This window comes from Pelobates fuscus, chromosome 3 (assembly GCF_036172605.1).
Source record: "Pelobates fuscus isolate aPelFus1 chromosome 3, aPelFus1.pri, whole genome shotgun sequence".
Lineage (NCBI taxonomy): Eukaryota > Metazoa > Chordata > Amphibia > Anura > Pelobatidae > Pelobates > Pelobates fuscus.
Genome location: NC_086319.1, coordinates 365933540 through 365949717, shown reverse-complemented (window position 1 = coordinate 365949717; position 16178 = coordinate 365933540). Strand labels below are relative to the sequence as shown.

The window sequence follows — 16178 nt, the reverse complement described above, 5'->3', positions numbered from 1 at the left end:
GGCTGCCTATAGTGTCCCTTCAGCTACTAGTTATGAAGCTGAGGGAATCACTTTAAATAACTAGACCAAGCTGGAATATACATTGTCTTCTATTAAAACTGACACCCCAAGGTAGTGCCGAGACCCCTTTGTAATGCATTATGGGAAAATGCATTCAAAACACACAAATATAAATAAATATAGAAAGACACTGATCTCTGGGTAGCAGCCATTATCTGGTTCAAATACAGTGGTGCAGCTATTATTATTAATAATAATTCTTAAATTCTGATATTCTAAAATACATCTAGTCCTGTTTAAATAAATACATCTGACAATGGAACGTCTGTATTTATTGCATTCCGTATCTTTATTGTGCTTACTGTGAAGAACCGTTTCTCCTGCTAAAGGTGACAATTCCTTCCAGTCTCACGTGATGACCCTGTGGTCCTGTTAAAGAATAGATTCCCACAGAACTGTTTGTATAGGTTGTGAATGTTTGTAATATGCTACACATCTTTTTTGTAATTTAAGAAATGGTAACATTTCCAGTTTTTTCATACTGAAAATCTGCTCCATTCCGACTAGTTGTATAGGTTACATATTAACTTTTTTAGTTCCATAATGCTGTTTGATTAACTGGTGCATACAATTACACTGTATCTTCAATAGTGTATTGATTATTTATAATCAATTTAATCAATCTATAATCAATTGATTGATTTGTAAAAAAAAAAAAAAAAGCCATTGGATTATTATCATGTAAGTCAATAACACTTTTTATGATAATATCTTTCATTGAGATTTTGCAGGATCTTGGAGTATGGTCAATAAATATACCTAAATAATTCTGATTTATTTATTCACCCACAGTATACCTAGTCGGATCTACAACTGGTGTAGCCCGTCGGGTGGCCCATGCAATTAGACCCACCCGATGACTATCTTTGAGCTGGTGCCCAGTCAGGCACTGTGGCCCTTTAACAGCGCTACCGGGCCCCCTGCCCTGTGTGAAACTGAAGTGCGGGGAGGAAGTTACTTCCTCACAACTTACCAACGAGCCACAAAAGGGGAGGACAATAGAGAAGAGAGAGTCTGCACTAGACTCCCATGAGATTCAGCCAGATACCAGCTGACCCCAGGGACGCTACCCTCTTGCACCAAAAAGGTATGGAAGCAGGAGGATAGCTAAAAATATATAAATTGTGATACTTGTCTTATCTGTGTGTGTTATTTGTGTGTGTTTATGTGTTATCTGTGTGTGTATATTTGTTTATGTGTACCAGTGTGTGTATATGTGTTATCTGTGTATGTATATGTGCATATACGTTATCTGTGTTTGTATATATGTTATCTGTGTTTGTATATGTGTTATCTGTGTGTGTGTGTGTGTGTTATCTATGCATGTGTGTATGTGTTATATGTGTATATGTGTTATTTATGTGTGTATATGTGTTATTTATGTGTGGATCTGCTCCCAAGATCCAATTCTCTCGCATCTCATCTGTACTCTGTCTTCTTCTCTTTCTCCACCTCTCACTAAAATTCTCAATCTATCTCTGCAACTGTAACCCCAATTCTAAAGAAGCCCAATCTTGACCCTAACTCCCAATCCAACTATCGTCCTATCTCGCTACTGCCTTTTGCATCCAAGATCCTTGAAAGAATTGTGTATGCGAGATTGACAGACTTCCTCGAGTCCAACTCTCTGCTAGACCCGCTTCAGTCTGGTTTTCGCGCTAAGCACTCTGTGGAAACACCACTTACCAAAGTATCCAATGATCTACGTACTGCAAAATCTCGTGGTCACTACTCTATCCTAATTCTCTTTGACCTGTCTGTGGCTTTTGACACTGTTGATCATCAACAGCTTCTTCTCATCCTCCGTAATATCGGTCTACAAGATATTGCTCTCTCCTGGTGCTCCTCCTACCTCTCCCAGCGCTCTTTTAGTGTTTCTTTCTCTGGCTCTGCTTCTTCCCCCAACCCTCTCTGTTGGTGTCCCCCAAGGTTCAGTCCTTGGTCCCCTACTATTCTCCATCTATATTACCTCCCTTGGTAAACTCATTAGCTCCTTTGGCTTCCAATATCATTTCTATGTGGATGACATACAAATCTACCTGTCCTCTCCTGATCTCTCCCCGTCCCTCTTGACTAGTGTCTCTGACTGCCTCTCTGCTATTTCTAACTGGATGGCTGCCCACTTCCTTAAACTAAACTTGACCAAAACTGAAATTCTGGTCTTTCCTCCCTCAAGTGTTGTTACCCCTGTGTCTGTCTCCCTCCAAGTCAACGGTGCTACCATCAGCTCCACCACACAGGCTCGCTGCCTAGGTGTTCTCTTTGACTCCGACCTCTCCTTCCAAGCCTCATGTTCAATCTATCCAAATCCAAATCCTGTAATTTCCATCTCAAAAACATTGTGCGCATCCGCCCCTACTTAACGACAGATGCGACTAAGGTGTTGGTCCATTCCACTGTCCTTTCTCGCCTTGACTACTGTAATCCGCTTCTCAGTGGTCTTACATGCTCCCAACTTGCGCCGTTACAGTCCATAATGAATGCGGCAGCGAGGCTCATCTTCCTGTCCGCCCGCACCTCCCATGCCTCACCCTTCTGTCAGTCCCTACATTGGGTTCCTATTAAATATAGAGCTCAATTTAAAATTCTGGTTCTTGCTTTCAAATCGCTACATAATGCTGCTCCCACCTATCTATCCTCCCTTATGCACAAGTATGTCCCATCTAGGCCCTTACGATCTGCTGAAGACTTACGTCCAACTTCTGTCCGTACTCCCACCTCTGATGCTCACCTTCAAGATTTCTCGAGGGATGCACCGTTCCTGTGGAACTCGCTTCCCTCCTCCGTTAGATGCTCAACCAGTCTCCACTCCTTCAAAAAATCGTTAAAAACCCACTTCTTCATAAAAACATATCAATTAAACTGTTAATAGCTCCTGACTGATTCCTCTTCTGCAACTGTCACTAGTCTAATACTATCCTTACCTTTTTGTGTCATTTTACCCCACTCCCTCTAGCATGTAAGCTCATTGATGTCACGATTCGGGGAACCTAACACGCTAACAGGTCACAGATAGTAAAGGGTGCAGTACCGGTCCTTAGAATGGCCAGGAGAATAGTCAGGAGACAAGCCAAGTAATGGGAGCCAGAAAACAGGAGAACGAGAAACAAGCCGAGGTCAAAGGAATGGAGAAAGCAGGAGAATCTGAATAACAAGCCAAGCTTGAGTGACCCCGGCGTTCATATAATTGTGCCGGCTCCCAGCATGCAGCGTTATACATGCTGCCGCTGGGAGGGGGTGAGGACGACGCGAGCGGAATGTCAAGAAGAGAGGACGCCGCTCGCTGACAGGTGAGGGGAGAGGGGACCGCGGGCGGCGACGGACCGAGGGTGAGTGCTGCGAGAGGACCCTGACATTACCCCCCCCCTCGAGGACCGACCGAAGGCTTCAAAGTAAACCGCGCATGAAAGGAGTGGACCAAAGAGGATGCGTGCAAATCAGAGACAGAAACCCAAGACCGCTCCTCAGGACCATAACCCTTCCAATCCACCAGGTACTGCAACCGACCCCGAGAAAAACGAGAATCGAGTAGTGCAGCCACCTCGTACACGTCACTAGAGACCGCGCAGAGGGAATCGGGTCGTCCGAGAGGACCAGAGAACCGATTACAGCGCAAAGGCTTCAAAAGGGAGGTGTGAAACGTGTTAGGTATACGCATGGAAGGAGGCAAGGCCAGGGAGTAGGACACGGGATTCACCCTCCGCAATAACCTATAGGGGCCAAGGAACCTGGGCGCAAATTTCATCGAGGGAACCCTGAGGCGGAGATTCCTAGAGGACAACCAAACCTTATCACCCGGAGCATAAGAAGGAGCCGCACACCTACGGCGATCAGCGAATCTCTTCTGAGTAACCGCTGCACGAGAGAGAGCAACATGGACCTGATCCCACATCTTCCGTAAGGAGGCGAGGTGCTCGTCCAAAGCGGGCATTCCCTTGTCGGAGAATACACCGGGAAGGACAGAGGGTTGGAACCCATAAGCAACCATAAAAGGACTTATCCAGTAGACAAATGTGTCACAGTATTCCTGGCAAATTCAGCCCAGGGAAGAAGATGAGACCAGTTGTCTTGGTGTGCATTCGTGAAAAAGCATAAATACAACTCCACAGACTAATTAGCACGTTCAGCAGCTCCATTAGATTGTGGATGATAGGAGGACGTAAACGACAAGGAGATCCCCATCTCAGCACAAAAGCCCTTCCAAAACCGAGAGACAAATTGAGAACCCCTGTTGGATACGATATCCAGTGGTATACCATGCAACCGGAACACCTCTTTGGCGAACACCTGAGCCAACTGAACCCGCAGAAGGAAGTTTCTTAAGCGGAATAAAGTGCGCCATTTTAGAGAACCTATCTGTCACAGTCAAAATTACTGTCTGTCCATCAGAGGAAGGAAGATCCACAATAAAATCCATGGATAAGTGGGTCCAGGGTTTCTTGGGTACAGATAGTGGCATCAGGAGTCCTCGGGGTTTAACATTAGGCGACTTACACTGTGTACAGACACGACAAGCCTGCACATAATCCACCATGTCTTGTTTAAGTGAAGGCCACCAAAACTGTTGAAGGAGACCCTTGTACGTCTTGGTAATCCCCGGATGACCAGCAGTTTTGGCGGTGTAAAATAAAGCTAACAACTTTTTTCTGTCTTTTACTTTCACGTATAGTCTACCAACAGGTGTCTCAGAGGGTGCTTGGGTTTGGTATGTCTTGATACTATCAAGGAAAGGAGACGAAATAACCAAACGAGTAGCAGCTATTATCTGAGACGCAGGTACAATGGGTTCGGGAGCAGGGGCAATAGACTCCAAAGGTTCATACTGTCGGGAGATAGCATCAGCTTTGACATTACGGTAACCAGGCCTATATGTAATAACGTACTGAAAGCGTGAAAGAACTAAAGACCATCTAGCCTGCCGAGAAGACAATCTTTTAGCATCTGCTATATAGGAGAGATTCTTGTGATCAGTTATAACCAAAATGTTGTGTCTAGATCCCTCTAATAAGTACCTCTATTCTTTAAAAGCCATCACAATAGCCAATAGATCCCTGTTCCCAACGTCGTAATTCTTTTCTGAATCAGACAGCCTTTTAGAAAAGTAACAACAGGGATGGAGGGGTTCGTCATACGATAATCTCTGGGACAACACTGCTCCTACACCTGATTCAGAAGCGTCCACTTCCATAACAAAGGGAAGGGAAGGATCAGGATGGTGTAGCACAGGGGCAGTGGCAAATGCCTTTTTGAGAGTCTCGAAGGCCTCAAGGGCTTCAGGAGTCCAAACCCTGGGGTGCAAACCTTTTTTTGTTAGTTTCGTAATAGGGGAAATAAGTGGTGAAAAGTTTTTAATAAACTTCCGATAATAATTGGCAAACCCTATAAAGCGCTGTATTGCTTTAAGTCCTTGGGGAAGAGGCCAGGACAGTATGGCTTCCACTTTAGAAGGATCCATGCTGAATCCCTGTTCAGAAATGACATACCCTAGGAATTGCACAGAAGTCTGGTCGAACAAACATTTTTCTAATTTGCAATAAAGACCGTTCTGCAACAATTTCTTAAGCACCATCCTCACATGAGTATGGTGTGACTTTAAATCAGGAGAATATACAAGTATGTCATCAAGGTATACCACGGCACAGACATACAGTAGATCCCTAAGGACATCATTTATGAGGTCCTGAAACACAGCAGGAGCATTACACAGTCCAAAAGGCATGACTAGATACTCATAATGTCCACTACGTGTATTGAACGCTGTTTTCCACTCATCATTCTCCTTTATACGAACAAGGTTAAAAGACCCCCTGAGGTCTAGTTTAGTAAAATATCTAGAACCTTTGACACGATCAAACAACTCAGTGATGAGAGGGATAGGATAGGCGTTCTTGATTGTTATATTGTTCAGACCCCTGTAATCTATGCATGGCCTTAAGTCACCCTCTTTCTTGGCAACGAAAAAGAAACCAGCACCAGCAGGAGAGGAGGACCTTCTGATAAAACCTTTCCTCAAGGATTCCCGTATATACTCCTACATAACCTGATTTTCTTTTTCAGAAAGAGGGTAGACCTTACCCTTAGGTGGCATAGTACCCGGTAAAAGGTTTATGGCACAGTCATAGTCACGGTGTGGAGGTAGCTTATCTGCCTCCCTTTTTTCAAAAACCAATGCACGGTCTGCATAGAAGGGACAGAAACAGAAAGTGGTTTAGCCGTGGGCACATTGAGTAAACAAACAGAACGTACATGGGCCATACAGTCTCGTTGACAAGATTCCCCCCCAGGAGAGTATATCTAAACAACCCCAATCAAGTACTGGGTTGTGTTTAACTAACCAGGGAAAACCCAGAACGATGGAAGCAGTAGGGGAGTCAATTATTTGGAAGGTTAACCTTTCCTTTTGCAAAGCACCCACAGACATAACTATTTCTTGGGTTTCATGGGTCACCAGAGGTTTCTCAAGTGGTCTACCATCTATGGCCTCAACGGCTTAGGGTGTGGCCTTTTGGATCAAAGTCAATGCTGCGGTTTTAGCAAAGTTTTAATCCATAAGGTTGTCTGCCGCACCTGAATCGATCAAGATTTGGTGGTTATAATGGTTTTATTGAACAAAAGTGAAACCGTAATAAACGGTCTGGAGATGGACACATGAGGGGACAAAGTCATAACACCCGAGGCCGACCCCTCTCTAGGCCTTAGGTGCTGAAGTTTCCCTGTAATTTAGGGCAGGTATTACAGTGGTGCCCCCTCTTTCCACAATAAAGGCATAACCCCTTCCTTCTACGATACTCTCTTTCAGCCTCAGTTAACCCCGTAGCACCCAATTGCATGGGTTCGGGGGATGGTTGACTAGGAGCGGGTAATGCTAGTAATGCAGTATTGGGTAGAGCAGGTAACACCTGTGTATTCATCCGTCTTTGACTACGCCTCTCTCTAATACGGTTGTCAATAAGAATTATGTAGTCTATAACATCATCCAGAAGAACAGACAATTCCCTGGATGCTATTTCATCCAGTATGTAAGCGGCCAAACCCTCCTGAAAGGCTGTTACGAGGGCGTCATTATTCCAAACCACTTCAGTTGCTAGAGTGAATTCGATAGTATAATCCGCTACAGATCTGTTACCCTGTCGGACCCTAAGCAGAGCTTTGCCAGCAGAGGCAACCCTACCGGGTTGATCGAACGTGCATTTGAAAGCTGTCAAAAAATCTGCAAAGGACATATTCTCCCACATGGGGTTGGCCCATGCTAAAGCTCTCCCGGACAAGTGGTTTATCAAAAAGGCAATTTTGGTTCTGTCAGTGGGATAGGAATGTGGATTCATTACCAAATGGATATCAGTTTGGTTGAGGAAACCACGACACAATGCTAGATCACCGCTATAGCGCTGTGGCGGAGTCATATGAACTACGTGAGCAGGAACGGGTACCGGAGTGGGTATGGGTTCAGGCACAGCAGCAGCAGCCTCCTGAACGGCAGGTTGCAAGTGTGCAGTACGAGCCAGTATGGTTTGTAAAGCTTGAGCAAACTGATCCATACGGTGGTCTAAACCATCCATTCTAGCCTCCTGATTAACTAGTAGCTGTGGAATGTCAGCAGGTTCCATTATGGCCCTATTGTAATGTCACGATTCGGGGAACCTAACACGCTAACAGGTCACAGATAGTAAAGGGTGCAGTACCGGTCCTTAGAATGGCCGGGCTAAGCACGCTAAGAATAGTCAGGAGACAAGCCAAGTAATGGGAACCAGAAAAGAGGAGAACGAGAAACAAGCCAAGGTCAAAGGAATGGAGAAAGCAGGAGAATCGGAATAACAAGCCAAATATACGTAACCAGAGAGACACACGAGCAAATTGCAATACAGGTACCATAAGACCACAACAGGGCACTGAAAGACAGGAAAGGTAAGTATTTCAATCCTGTGCTTAATTCTGATTGGATAACTTCCAACCAGAATTAACAATCACACTTGGGGGATATCTATACCTCCCACTGTGATTACTGTGCTGTAGCTTTAACACCGGGTCACGTGAGTGACCCCGGCGTTCAGATAATTGTGCCGGCTCCCAGCATGCAGCGTTATACATGCTGCTGCTGGGAGGGGGGAGGACGACGCGAGCGGCGTGTCAAGAAGAGAGGACGCCGCTCGCTGACAGGTGAGGGGAGAGGGGACCGTGGGCGGCGACGGACCAAGGGTGAGTGCTGCAAGAGGATTGCAGCCTCCCCTCACAGCCGCCCGCGGGATCCTGACAATTGAGCAGGGCCCTCAACCCCTCTGTTCCTGTGTGTCCAACTTGTCTGGTTACAACTACATGTCTGTTCGTCCACCCATTGTAAAGCGCTGCGGAATTTGATGTACGTGTTATCTGTGTTTATATGTGTGTATGTGTCAGTGTGTGTACATGTGTTATCTGTGTGTGTATATGAGTGCATGTGTCATTGTGTGTATATGTATTAACTGTGTGTGTATGTGTTATTTGTGTGTATATGTATTAACTCTTTGTGTATATGTGTGATATGTGTGTATATGTATTAACTGTGTGTGTGTATATGTATTATCTGTGAGTGTATGTGTGTGTCTTTGTCAGTGTGTGTATTTGCAAACTGTATATACATCTGTGCATTTGTGTGTTTGTGTGCATCTGTGTATCACAAACAACGCTCACAAATACAGCTCTGTAAGGATGGGCATAAGGTAGATGCCCAGCTGGAAAAGCATTGTGTGAGTTGTAAGACAGATAGGATCTACCTTTTGGCCATGCTAGTGCTAGGGGGCCACCCAAAACAATTATTGCACCTGAGCCACCTGTTACTTGCTATATCAGTCCCACCCCTGCTCCTACAGTACATAACTTTGCATTTGTGTACAGTGAATTCCAATTGCCACTTGTCTGCATAGTTCACCAATTTGTATAAATCCCTTTGCAAATTTACATCCTATTCAGTCTACATTGGTTCAAATTAACACTTATATGAACAGCTAGGATAGATAGTGAAATTAATATTCGTATCTACAATTGCTTTCCTAACCTTTTTTTTTATCTTCTGCAAAAGACTGGGAAATGGCTGTCAAAGACACTTAAGTGTTATTAATAAATACATTATATAGAAGATGACCTGGAACAGAATGCTGGAACACGCCATTTATCAACTTCACCCTGTCTAAGAATATTCCGTTAAAAATGGCCAGGTTTCAATCAAAGTGCAGGCAGGCATTTACTCATTTTTTAAAAAAAATATGTACTGAAATGATTTTTTATGGGACGGTATCAAGGTTACTGGGGTTTATGCCCTGTTTTTTTTTTTTTTGTCCTTGTATAATATTATTTGCCTTTTGTGTTATCATCATTCATGGGAAAATGCTGTATATCATTATTTAAAACATCAATAAAAATATCACATCCAATAAAGGATGCATGTTTATATCAGCTTGACTTGATTTATCTTTCATAAAACCAAATTAAAGTTTGCAAATAATACTGTTGTTGAATGCACAGTGAGGGGAAAAAGTATTTGATCCCCTGCTGATTTTGAATGTTTGCCCACTGACAAAGACATTATCAATCTATAATTTTAATAGTAGGTGTATTTTAACAGTGAGAGAGAGACTAACAAAAAATAAAATCTAGAAAAACGCTTGTCAAAAAAGTTATAAATTGATTTGCATGTCAATGAGTGAAATAAGTATTTGATCCCCTATCAATCAACAAGATTTATGGCTCCCTGCTGTCTTTTATACAGGTAACGAGCTGAGATTAGGAGCACTCTATTAAAGGGAGTGCTCCTAGTCTCAGCTTGTTACCTGTATAAAATACACCTGTCCACAGAAGCAATCAATCATATTCCAAACTCTGCACCATGGCCAAGACCAAAGGGATGTCCAAGGATGTCAGGGACAAGATTGTAGACCTATACAAGGCTGGAATATGCTACAAGACCCCATCGCCAAGCAGCTTGGTGAGAAGGTGACAACAGTTGGTGCAATTATTCGCAAATAGAAGAAACACAAAATAACTGTCAGTCTCCCTCGGTCTGGTGCTCCGCGCAAGATCTCACCTCATGGAATTTCAATGATTATGGGAACGCTGATGAATCAGCCCAGAACTACACGGGAAGATCTTATTAATGATCTCAAGGCAGCTTGAACCATGGTCACGAAGAAAACAATTGGTAACACACTACACCGTGAAGGACTGAAATCCTGCAGCGCCTGCAAGGTCCCCCTGCTCAAGAAAGCCAATGTACAGGCCCGTCTGCAGTTTGCCAATGAACATCTGAATGATTCAGAGGAGAACTGGGTGAAAGTGTTGTGGTCAGATGAGACCAAAATCAAGCTCTTTGGCATCAACTCAACTATCTGTGTTTGGAGGAGGATAAATGCTGCCTATGACCCCAAGAAAACCATCCCCACCGTCAAACATGGAGGTGGAAACATTACGCTTTGGGGGTGTTTTTCTGCTAAGGGGACAGGACAACTGCATTGCATCAAAGGGACGATGGACGGGGCCATGTACCGTTAAATCTTGGGTGAGAACCTCCTTCCCTCAGCCAGGGCATTAAAAATGGGTCGTGGATGGGTATTCCAGCATGACAATGACCCAAAACACACAGCCAAGGCAACAAAGGAGTGACTCAAGAAGAAGCACCTTAAGGTCCTGGTGTGGCCTAGCCAGTTTCCAGACCTTAACCCGATAGAAAATCTGTGGAGGGAGCTGAAGGTTCGAGTTGCCAAACGTCAGCCTCAAAACCTTAATGACTTGGAGAGGATCTGCAAAGAGGAGTGGGACAAAATCCCTCCTGAGATGTGTGCAAACCTGGTGGCCAACTACAAGAAACGTCTGACCCCTGTGACTGCCAACAAGGGTTTTGCCACCAAGTACTAAGTTGAAGGGGTCAAATACTTATTTCACACATTGACATACAAATCAATGTATAACTTTTTTGACATGCGTTTTTCTGGATTCTTTTTTTAAAATTCTGTCTCTCACTGTTAAAATACACCTACCATTAAAATTATACAATTACCATTTCTTTGTCAGTGCGCAAACGTTCAAAATCAGCAGGGGATCAAATACTTTTTTTCCCTCACTGTATCCATGAATAATTCTGCTTAAAGCGGCGCTGTCACCTCAAAAGTACCTTACTCCTATTGTTTCATCTTCGCTTACTCTTTCAGAATCTGTTCTTCTTTTCTTCATTTCTGATCTATTTCTCTTTAAAACTTAAAAAAAAAGATAAAGTAAGGACTACATTGTCTTATGTGTTTTTCCTACGTCTCTACGTCTGACATTTTTGACAAAGGGTGGAGCTTAAGTCAAGCTTTAATATCTTGAAAAAAGTGATTAAGCCTTAAGCTCCACCCTTTGTCAAGAGTTGTTCCTAATGTGTCTTGTGTTTTAAAGGGAAATAGATCAAAAATGAAGAAACGATTCTGAAAGAGGAAGAGAATAGGAAACAATGCTAGAAAGGTAAGTTTCAGGTGACAGCGCCACTTTAAAAATTAAAGATATGCACCTTTAAAATGTATCCTTTTTCTGCAAATAGCAGAAAATGCAGATTCTGGCGTGAGTGTTTGCCAGTAGCTTCACTCAATCCTGATCCTCCCATAGCTTTCAGTGAGTGTGTTGAGCAAAGAGGTAAATCAGAGGTTTATGGGAGTTGAAAGTACAACTGTTTTAATTTTCTACAATAGAAAACTGACAGCTGGACTATAAACCCCTGATGTGCAACGTCTCTGGATAAAACACCTAAACGTGATGACTTCCTGCGCAACTGTATTATTGAAGTAGAAAGCTAAATTTTGCACAGGTTTCTAATTTCCAGGCTGCGATTCTGTTCCTTTCTTTAATAAAGGAACATGATCTGCTGTATGCCAGTGTTTTGAAACCATGCCAAAAATAGAGAATCCAGAATGATTAACTAGAACAGTCTGATTATTACTACACTAAGCTCCCTAAGTACACGTGGGTGTATACCATTAGCCCAAGGCTTTATGTACCTTAACATAATTAAATTTAATTGTTTTTGCACTTTGTTCTGAGTCAGCCAATCACATGCGTGCTGCAAGGTTTTTGTCAAATTGATTTGCACCCATTTGTTCTTCCTCAATATGTACAATACAAAAAAACATTTAAAATGAATGTAATCTTTGGCTTCTTCTACGTCTGAGATGAGAAATTACATTAAAATGAAAAGGGGTGGGTGAGTGTTATGGGTTATGGAGAAAAGAAAGGAGAACAGAGGAGAACAATGCACATATATATACACATATTGGAGAGATTCAACAAATTAAAAACCTAAAATATATTTCAGGGTTCATCTGCCCCTATGTTTCTATTAGATGTTCCGTAATCGTAGCGTACAAAGAGAGAATACAATGCATAGAGTAGTCAGCCCAGATAATAATGACAGACTTTTCTATCCAGACACACACACACACAGCCTTATTTTTGGAAGGAGGGGGTGACAGAAAGAGAGCAGGAACTGGATTGAAAAGATCGAACTATTGCATTCTTGCGTCTTGCCATGAAGATGCAGAGAAGGGGGGACTAGCATTATTTATAAAGCGCCAATGCATCCCACAAAGATACAAAATAACTGACCAAAGGAGAATCCTGCAGATAATAACAGTAATAATAAGAAGCATGCTTTTAAGACCTTACAAGAAAGATTATAGTTTGTCAAGCAATGGTGGGCCTTGTTGCATCACTGCCTCGATTGCAGAGTAAGCTAAGCAAAAATGTGGTGCAGGAATACATGAATGCCATCATAGACCTACCTGTTTAAAGGTACACTGTGACAGATACCGAGCCTTTTAAAGGTACACTGTCACATATACCTATCTATTTAAAGGGACACTGTCTCATATACCAACCTATTTAAAGGGACACTGTCACATATGCCAAACAGATTAAAGGTACACTGTCACAGATACCCAGCTGTTTCAATGTACACTGTCACTTATACCTACCTATTTAAAGGTACACTGTCACATGTACTAAGATGTTTAAAGCTACTCGGTCACAGATACCCAGCTGTTTAACGTACACTGTCACATATACCTACCTATTTAAAGGTACACTGTCACATGTACTAAGATGTTTAAAGCTACACGGTCACAGATACCCAGCTGTTTAAGGTACACTGTCACATATACCTACCTATTTAAAGGTACACTGTCACATATACCTACCTCATTAAAGGTACACTGTCACATATACCAAGATGTTTAAAGCTACACGGTCAAAGATGCCCAGCTGTTTAAAGGTACACTGTCATAGGTCATGAGTTAATATGGTTCATTATGGTTTCTACATCCAAATGGCCTTCTGTATGAAAAGCCAATTAGTGTTTTCAGCCCAAACCGTGTAACTTGAAACTGCAGCAGCACTCCCCACTGACAGATACAGCATACGCTAACACACACTAAAGAAAGACACTTCATGTCAGAGCATAGAGTGACTTCCATTATTAATCTCAATAGCTTAAAATTGAATAGCTGGCGCATTAAGTGGGCCATATAATTTTGCAGGCTGCTCACTTAATAAGACAAGGCATGTGAACACAACCGAGAGACGAAGCAGCAACCGTTCAAGTGTGGCCATCAAGAGAAAGGCAGACAGATGAAAGGATTATAAGAAAAAAAAAAGGCATGGGAAAAAAAATAAGAGATGAAAGAGACAAAGCCAAGATAATATGCTGTAAAAGTAATACTAAGAGTTAACCACAACTGAGAAAGATACCAAAAGCAGACCATGAGCAGAGCAAGGAATCGCAAAACGCATACAGGGCAAAGACAGAAAGAACGAAAAACAGACACAGTAGCAAAGACAAGACACAGGGCACACAGACAGAGGTGGAAAGATGACAGAAGAGAAGGCAAGACATGGACAGGTGCACAAGATGTGCTGGAGATAATGAGCCAATGCCCTGCTTAAACCAGGCCTCTTGAAAATGGCTGCCAGATAACCTTTGGTAGAACAACTAACCAATATCCACGTAACTTTATTATCACCGCCTCTTGTAGGTTCTAAATTCTAATTAAACACACACCGTATTTGTGTAAAAGAGTACATCAGAGACATAGCATGCACAAGCTGCTGGTTTTACCTATATTTTTTACAAAATATGAAAAACAAATACCTAATATCTTAAACTAGAAATATTTATGTAATCTGGACAGTGATATATTTATTCTGTATGTCTACATAATTATTTATAAACCTGCCCCCAACTCTGCCAATGGGTAGAAGTGGCAGGATAAATCATAAGAGGAACACACCAACACACATATACACAGAAAACAGACACAAACATTTATGAACGCAGAAAAATGCACTTATTCAGTTGTATCGGTTGTGTGCCAGAGAGTAATATGTAAAAGTGCAACACAATTGTATACATGACAATACATTAGAAAGTGTGATAGATCCAGAGTATACTAAATTAACCAAATCTTGAGTACATGCAAAATATATTAACCTCGCATATGCATTACAATAAGAGCTGTCTGTGAATATGGGTCGATAGATAGATAGATAGATAGACAGACAGACAGACAGACAGACAGATAGATAGATGAGTAGAATGGGTAGTTTTATATGTCATGAAGCTGAGGAATACAAATCAAACTAAAGCTAATTATAAAATGCAATGTGTGTGCATGGATAGCTATATCTCTATAACCACAAAACAGGATATTCAAATGCACATACAATGTATATTCCATTCTATATACCCTGCAATAGTTTATAGTTATGCATGCAGTATTTCAAGAATACCACGTTAACATGGATCCATATAAAATATGCAATGAGTAGAAATTACAGTGAGTTACTCCATAACTAAAGGCATAAAACCAGCATAAGCTACACATCATTACCTAATAGGTGTTAAACATACATACACTGAGCTCACCTTATTTTATCTCTGCATCATATGGGACTCTCAATGGCTTCTCTCTTGGGACAGGCAGGAAGATAATGCACTGTATGTCAGTCTACATGTGTGACCTGTGTGTGTTTAATGTATCCTGTGTGCCTAGTGTGTGTTCAGTGTATACTGTGTGTTAAGTTTATTCTGTGTATCCTGTATGTGCAATGTATAGTGTGTGCCCTGTATACTTTGCGACTTGTGTGTGCAATGTATACTGTGTGCAGTGTATACTGTGTGCTATCTGCACGTGTTTACAGTGCTGTACTGTGTCAGTATGTTTCCTCTATGGATGTGTGTGTGTTGTGTATATGTGTGAGTGTTGAGCTATGATTTATAGGTCTCCCTGGAGCAATGCCTTATTACTATGTATATATCCGGGGTGCAGAGCCAGCATTCAGTTCAAGCAGCATCCTTGGTTCCAGTACAGCCCCTTACACCCCCAGTCCATGGCAGACACCCCCAAAACGTATCCTCGCAAGAATTAAAAAAAAATATTTGTTAAAACAAAAAGAAAAAACAGCCAGTGACTCTGTATGCAATTCCAAATCCACGCTCCTTAGAGGCTCAGAGGTCCAGCCGTCACTGCCTGCTTCCTCTGCCCCCCTTAGGGGAACACGCACCCCCCTCCTCCAGGATCATCCCCCAAATCCTCAGCTCTTGGTCCTGTGGAAGGTTTGATGGGGACCAAATGGAATGCCAGATCAGCAGAATGTATCCCAGGTAGAACACTCAGGAATTGTCTCCTCCTTCACCCCCTCCCCAACACAGTAGTTTTGGGGATCCCCTTTGAGGAACGTTCTCCCTGTGTCCTTGTGAGCAATGCTATGCTGATTCAGTCTCCCCTCCCTCCTTCTCACTGCCTGTCCTCCCTCCCTATCTTATCCTCTATCTAGCAGACTGGTCCAGGTGCCCCTCCCAGCAACTGCTGACTGCAGTGATGTTGTGCTCCATAGCCATGTGCATTCTGGGCTGTGTAGTTCATTTTATACCATTCACAGACAGGCAGAGAGACCTGTATCTGTGTTCATGGTGAGAAGGGCCCTTACTGCCCAGATATTTACTATTTGCAAGCATGAGCCATACAGTTCTGATGGAGTGCGCATTGATTACTCTGCTGCTCAGTTAATTATGGCTTGGGATTAGCAAAGCATTATGACATTTTAGTCCAGTTTACTGTGGAGAC

General features: G+C 42.6%; 1 protein-coding gene across 2 annotated transcripts in view; it reads right to left on the bottom strand.

Annotated features, from left to right (window-relative positions):
* LINGO1 (leucine rich repeat and Ig domain containing 1) overlaps window positions 1-15883 on the bottom strand; it is a 451779-nt gene extending 435896 nt beyond the window's left edge. Inside the window, exons 1-2 of one of the 2 annotated variants that reach the window (XM_063449331.1) lie at window positions 15192-15883; window positions 14978-15148 (exon numbers count right to left, since the gene is read on the bottom strand). The gene's annotated coding sequence lies outside the window, so the exon portion shown is untranslated. Of the gene's footprint in view, window positions 1-14977 lie in introns of both variants that reach the window. The other variant, XM_063449330.1, reaches the window with a different exon arrangement.
* Between the last annotated feature and the right edge of the window lie 295 nt (window positions 15884-16178).